Source organism: Triticum urartu, chromosome 7 (genome assembly GCF_003073215.2).
Source record: "Triticum urartu cultivar G1812 chromosome 7, Tu2.1, whole genome shotgun sequence".
Classification (NCBI taxonomy): Eukaryota; Viridiplantae; Streptophyta; class Magnoliopsida; order Poales; family Poaceae; genus Triticum; species Triticum urartu.
In genome coordinates, this window is record NC_053028.1 from 32,101,276 (window position 1) to 32,108,342 (window position 7,067).

A 7,067-nucleotide genomic window follows, 5' to 3' on the forward strand; every position below is an offset into this window, starting at 1 on the left:
GAGCAGGGAGTAGTAACTGTCTTGGACTCTAAACGAAAAGATCCCCAGGAGTATGCGGACATGACTGAAATCCTCAAGAAGTAAGTTAAATCGATCATTATCCACCATATCAGCAACACAAATTCACCAGAAAAGTTTCGGGACTGCCGAAGGAGTTGGAATTTAGACACCCGAAAGTAAGTACTATAGTAGCATGTTCCGCGCATCTCCTAGTGATTCAAGCGCTAGTTTCATCAATACCATTTAGCATTCTTGCTTATCAGTTTGATTGACCTCTATTTTTTGTAAAGTGGTTGTGGCAGGAATAAGGGAATGATTTCTGTGGATACTACGTCTGCGAGTCCATCCGCCACACGACCTGTGAGCGGGGCGGGTACTCTGACGAACAATATGAAGTGCGTAAATAACAATATTCACAATTTTATTTTATTACAATCATTTGTGTTGAGTTTCATTCATTCATATATATATATATATGTGTATTGACCCCCTTCTTCAAATTAGATGTTTCGGAAGCGGGATGAACTCCTAGCACCAGCTCGCATGCGAGAAATTCAAGAGGAATTTGCGGCATTCTTTCTTGACCACGTGATCGCTGAAGACGGAGAATACTATGTGGACCATGCGTCCGTATGATTATATTTGTAAGAGATAATTATTGTATATATGTAGCCGGTAGTGTCGGATAGATATACCAGAACTTGTTGTTCGACCAATCTCTCGGAGAAGGAGAGGTGGTCGATATCACTTCTCTCTGTATGCATATATGTTCATGCATGACATCTTCGGTTTCCTTCGTTTGCTTACTAGCTATCTAGCGTGTCTAGTCCTCTCTATACGTATGTATAGTACGTAGCGTCGACCAAGCACGGACATAAGAGATGACACTTCTCTCTATTAATTATAGCTAGCTAACACAATATATGAAACACCTAAATTAACCCCCAAAACCCCCAACCCCCCCCCCCTCCCTTAAAAAAAACAAAAACCCCAGTCACAGAAATGCTGACGCATGGAGGCCTATTGGTCCCGGTTGATGGAACCAACCGGTACCAAAGGCCCTCCTGCCCGGGCTCAGCGCGCAGGACACATGGAGGCCCATCTGTCCCGGTTCTGGTTAGAACCGGGACTAAAGGGTCAGGGCATTAGTAACAACCCTTTAGTCCCGGTTCTGGAACCGGGACAAAAGGCCCTTATGAACCGGGACAATAGGCCCGTTTTCTACTAGTGAATGCAACCAGATCTGAATAAATTTCATCGTACTGAATTTGGACGATTATCAAGAATAAATTGTGTAGCAAGATCAGTAATGAGTGGTTCAATGACTTGATGATATGTTACACCTAGCGGGAGTTAGTCAAGTCAGTTGATGGTATTATTCCAACATTTGCTGCAATGAAGTCTCGGAAAGGGCATTTGCCTCGTCATTTTCTTTAGCGCATTATTGGTATGTTCCATCTGACTTGTGATTTTCTTTAGCGCACTATTGGTATGTTTCATCTAACCATCTCTATTTTTGCAGGCTTTTTATTTTGAATATATTCACATGTCGCAACTAGATTTATTGAATTACAAATCCATTTTTCTTATCTTGTAGTGTCTTCTAGGACTTTGGTAACATGGCGAGTTTGCCTCTATGGAAGTTTGTTATGTCTTTCTTTTGGCAAAATGAACAAGTGAGAGAGGCTTTTGAACATGGTGGAAGAAATTGCACAATGACATCTGGTATGGATAGCTTTACTTTTATTGGCAACATGGCGAGTTTGCCTCTATGCAAGGCTAATTTTATGTCTTCTGTTGTCAAGTCTCAATCTAAGAAACTTCATTTTTGTTAGACTATTATGTTAAGGTTTTCACTTAGTTATTAATGCAAATGTTTGGTTTGGGACTTCTTTGCTACTCCCTCCGTTCCAAATTACTCGTCGCAGAAATGGATGTATCTAGAACTAAAATACATCTAGATACATCCATATCTACGACAAGTAATTCGGAACGGAGGGAGTATATATATTATATGTAGTGTATGAATATCCGGTTGTTTATTTCTATACTAGTAAGCTTGCACGTGCAATGCACGTCTTATTCGAGTTTAAAATTTGAATATGAACATGTTTAAATTTCAATCCACATATAGCTACTTTAAGTTCCTTGCATATACTATGCCAGTTTAAATCAAGGTAGGATCCAGTACTTCGCAAATTGCGAACTTGCCTAAAGCTTAATTATATTGAGATTAAACCCATTGACGTAAATTTCTCTCCTGATGAGTCAATGCATACCTATTTAATTTCATACGCTTATAGGTGGATACAAGATCAGCATCAAAGGCAATCTACCCCTTACTGGTCTTACGCACACATATGAGCTCTCAAAATTCTGGATTTCGCTGTCATCTATCATATCACTACAATCTAAACACCATGAAGAAAGAGATAATGCCAAGGCAACAATTATTCGTATCTTGCATGGCTTGGGTCCTTACAAGGCTACTTCCTTTCAGCTCGAGTCCATGGGTGCTAAGCCAACCAATTCATCAAGCAAAACCTGCATTTTCATGTGCTTCCACAAAATGCAATGCAAACTTAGCGGTGATCATTAAGGGCAACCCAAAAAGGAAAAGATAAAAATTCAAAGTATATATGCATTGAAAATATAAGGAAGCGAGCCCTTGCTCTACAACCAGGGGGGGGGGGGGTACTCAGAGCATTAGCAATATTTTCGTTACAGGAATAAAAAACTTCAAGATATGAAATCAGCATCAATTATGCTGATCTGTAAAGCTTTTGATATGCTAGTAAGCTTGCACCTGAATTTCACGTGTGTCTAGATAAAATATCCTTTTATTTTGCGGGGAGTATAGATAGAATATCCAATTGTAAAAGTCAAAAATATTACCAATGAATGTGCATTTGAGGTTTCAGAAAAGCTATAATTAATAAAATTTATACTTTGTAGTACTGCCAAAGTTTATTTCGTTCATTTCCTGACTGATGACAATAGGAGTCATCCATTCTCTGCCAAAGTTGTATTTGCGCGACTCTCAAAAAAAAAGTTTCTGCAGTTTTGGCATGCCGTACCCTGAATTCATTGCATACATGCAGCTCTCCACTTATGCCTACTGCATAGTATATCCATTTTACCACTGTTCGCCAAAATTTAGTTTTAGTAACTCCACTGTTAAATGTGAAGTTAACCAGCATGGATTTTTTTTACATAAGAGAGATTCTGCATCTAGCTTCAACCTTCGGCTCAGTTACAGATTAATAACAGTACCAACCACATGTATGCATAGAGGATGTGCAGGCCATTTAAGGACACTGTGTTTAGAAACGTGTTCCTACACTACAGAATGAACTTGCCAAAGCTGCGTGATAAAACAGAGAAACCCAAATGCACACATGAACGATGAGTAAGTTTCCGCATTAGTGGCACGATGATAAAACAGGCAACAGTTCAGACCACTTTTACCAGGTCCGAATTCATAATTCAATTCAGTGCATACATGCAGCTCTATGCAAGTATATAAGGTTGCAATCAAGAGAATTCCTAATGACATTGGAAAGCAAACAGGGTAATAAGGTACAAATGCACAAAAGACTATGCTAACCAAGAACAACATGGGCAGCTAAGCTCTTCGGAATTCACAAGGCACAGCCAATAAATTAATGCACTCCAAATGATGATCGATCAGTACATTGGATAATTATAGTCAAGCATGATTTTGGTTTTATTTCAGAAAATAAGCTAATCAAGCACAGCAAAGCCTGCTGTTCACAATTCTAAAAACAAGATAATCCAACAACATGACAGACCAACTAAGCTGATGATGACAACTGACAATGCATGGATCTAGTCGTACACGACGAGCTTCTGGTACTCTTCGCCAGCGATGGCCTCAGGGTTCACCACCCCATCGTTCTTCAGAAAGATCTTGCGGAAGTTCTTGGAGAAGCCGCTCACCATGGCCACCCCTGGCTGGGTCGACGTCACCAGCGTCGACTGCGAGTCACGCAGGTTCCAGAAGATGATGCGGGGCACCACGTCGCCGTAGCCAGCGTCCCTGAACTATTTGCAGATCACCTCGTAGTCAGTCTCCCACACGGAACAGACTCCCGCCGGCTGTAGTAGTAGTAGGCGTAGGCGCTCCCAGACAGGAAATACACTTTGGTTCCTGGTTGTATATGCACCCTATATAGGAATTTTTTAATTTTTTAATAAAAAGTCAAAATAGGTAAGAACTATTTTGACAAAAGACTTGACTTATTTTTGCACTGATATGTAAATGTCGATGAAAAACAACAAAAGTTGACCTTAAGCAAAAAAGACAAAATTTATTTGCTACTATAGGTCACTATTCACACTATTTTAGCCAAAAAAATTTCTTTTTCAAAAAGAAGTCAAAAGGATTTTTTTTTTGTGGATTTTATTTCTCACGAGTACAATAGAAGGTCAAGTTTATTTCAAAAATATTTTCAGGAATTTTTGACTTTTTGTTGAATTACTAAAAAAAATTCCCATATAAGGTGCATATGTCCCAATAGACCAAAAGTTCCCCTCCCTCCCAGACGCCATATTGAACTCTATGTCGCTGTACACGAAGTCACGAACACGGTCCTGATCATCTTCTCCGGCGCCAGACACGCCTACTCGCCTCCACCGCCGTGCGGAGGATCTGGTCGAACACCCCCTGGAAGTTGGTGCTCCCGCCCCAGTGCATGTGTCGCACGAAGTGCATCTTCTGGCGGGTTCTCGCTGAAGGTGATCACCTTGTTGGCTGAGCTCCGAGGTGAGCACGCCCAGCGCGATGCACACCTCCATCGGGGTGCCGCTCATGCTCGCGGACACGTCGCAGACTGAGATGCAGTTGCGCAGCGACCCCTTGGAACGGAGGTTGTCCACCATGCGGCGGCACTTCAGCTCCGACACATTGTCGTCCTGGCCGCGGTAGGCGGCCGCGGCGATCTCGTGGGGCAGGAGCGCGCCGGCCGCGATCTTGGCCTGGCCAGCCTCCACGTCCTCCAGGTACTTGTCGAAACGCTCCTCATCGTGCTTCTTGAAGAGGAACTTGTAGCGCCGCATGGCCACTGAGGCGACGCGGCTGTAGGGCAGCTCCGACCACCGCTGCGCGCTCATGTACACCTCCGGGAGCTCCAGCACCTTGCACAGCGGCACGAGCAGAGCACCTCGCGGCGGAGGCGGTGTAGGGCGCGGTACGCATAGTGCCCATCCGGGAGCTGGGTGAGCTCGGGGTCCGAGTCGCGGGAAGAGGTGGCGGACGATGGCCTCGCAGAGCAGCGTGGTACGGTCGAAGGACGAGCCTGGCGTGGGGCACCACTTGGCGGCGAGCCCGATCTTCCTCTTTTTGCCGCCGGAGGCCAGCTGCTGGAGGTCCAAGGTGAGGAGCGAGGCGAAGAAGTCGAAGACGGCGTCGAACAGGAAGCGGTAGGCACGGTCGCCGTAGTACGTCTCCAACGACTGCACGGCAAGCTTGGCAACCGTGCGTACCTTCTTCGACATCCGCCGCGCCTTACTCGCCGCCGTCGTCTTCTTCTGGTCCACCTCCATCGCTTCCAGCTTCTGCACCTCCGCAGGCTCCTGGACCGGGACAACCTCCACGTGCTTGCTGCCCTTGCCGGCCTTGAGAGCGCGGCGGAGAGGAAGTCACCGAAGGTGGCCTTGGCAGTCATGGGGGCGAGCTCGCGGGCGCGCTTGCGGCCGGCGAGCCTAGCCCGCAAGTCCTCCTGTTGGTTGGCGAGGCCCTTGGCCTTCCTGCGCACCTTGTCAGCCACGGCGCCGGCCTTGGCGAACGCGCGCACGTCGGGGCCGTGGAGGAGGCGGAACAGCAGCTCGGGGAAGTCCTTGAGGTAGCTGAACTCGGCGAGCGCGACCGCGGCGATGTTGCAGGCGAGCGTGCGCGGGTGCTGCTCGTGCATCCAGAGCGCGGCGACGTAGAAGCCCTCCTTGTCCGACTTGCCATGAGCGCGTCCTGCTCCGTCTACCCCTCAAGCGGATCCACAGCAGGTCGCGTGATGGTGCCGGTTTTCTGAGGCGGGCCAGGCGGCGGCCATGAAGAGCATGTGGGAGGTGCGGGCAGGGCAAGAGCACACAAGGAGAAGAGAATGGTGGTGGCAGGGAAGGGGCTTGGTGGGGGTGGGGGACAAAACGACCTGGTGGTTTGCGAGAGGAACTGGGGATCGTGGGCGGGCCTATGGTGGGAAGGGTATCGGGTGTTCTGCCTAGACAGGGTCTTTTTTTTGGTATAAGCTAATCGTGGTAATAACCAATGACAGTGGTGCGTAATTAGAGTGTCAAACGCGTTTGATGCTATGAGACGATTTGGACCATCAGATCAACATGTTTTAATGGTTGAGATGATTTAGTTCTCCGCCTTTTCGTGCTTTTATATGGGTAGTAGATAGATAGTAGATTATACACTTAGGCTCAACTTGCCCAGGCTCCACAAAAATTCTGGCTTCGCCACTGCTTACACCTGTTGAAGATGTCGTGACTGATGTGTAGGCCCAATGGCGATTTGCCTCCGAATGTTCTCTCCTGCCAAACACATGCTCTGCTCTTGCCTCGGGAAATGGAGTTCACATAGTTCAGCAACCGTTGGAACTGCAATATTGTACTGCACTCCTTGCATTATCATATTATATGGTTCCTGGGAAATAGTGCCAGGGAATTAGATTAGGGCATCTCTATATCGATCCTAAAAAGTAGGGGAGGACGTGGATTGTTGAGTATAATGTTTATTAGGAAAGATGAGATAGATTAAGATTTGTTCTGGCTTGTTTTGTACTCTAAGTAGATGATTGTACTTTTATATATATGCCCACGAGGCTTAAGCAATACAACAAACTATTCCATCAAATTATTCTATCCCTTCTAACATGGTATCTATCATAAGTCAATCCTAAACCTTAGCCGCCGCCGCTTCCACACCCGCCCGCCGTCCCCGAAGCGGGCGACCTCCATGACCGCCGCCAGGGGCCGCGTCGCCCGTACCTAGGATTCGTCCGCCGGTCGTGTTGACCGGATGTTCTAGATAGTATTTTCTCCGAGCT

The 7,067-nt window shown here is 46.3% G+C and overlaps 1 pseudogene; it reads right to left on the bottom strand.

The window, feature by feature from the left end:
• Positions 1-3,488: 3,488 nt before the first annotated feature.
• Positions 3,489-5,933, bottom strand: LOC125518241 (annotated as a pseudogene).
• Between the last annotated feature and the right edge of the window lie 1,134 nt (positions 5,934-7,067).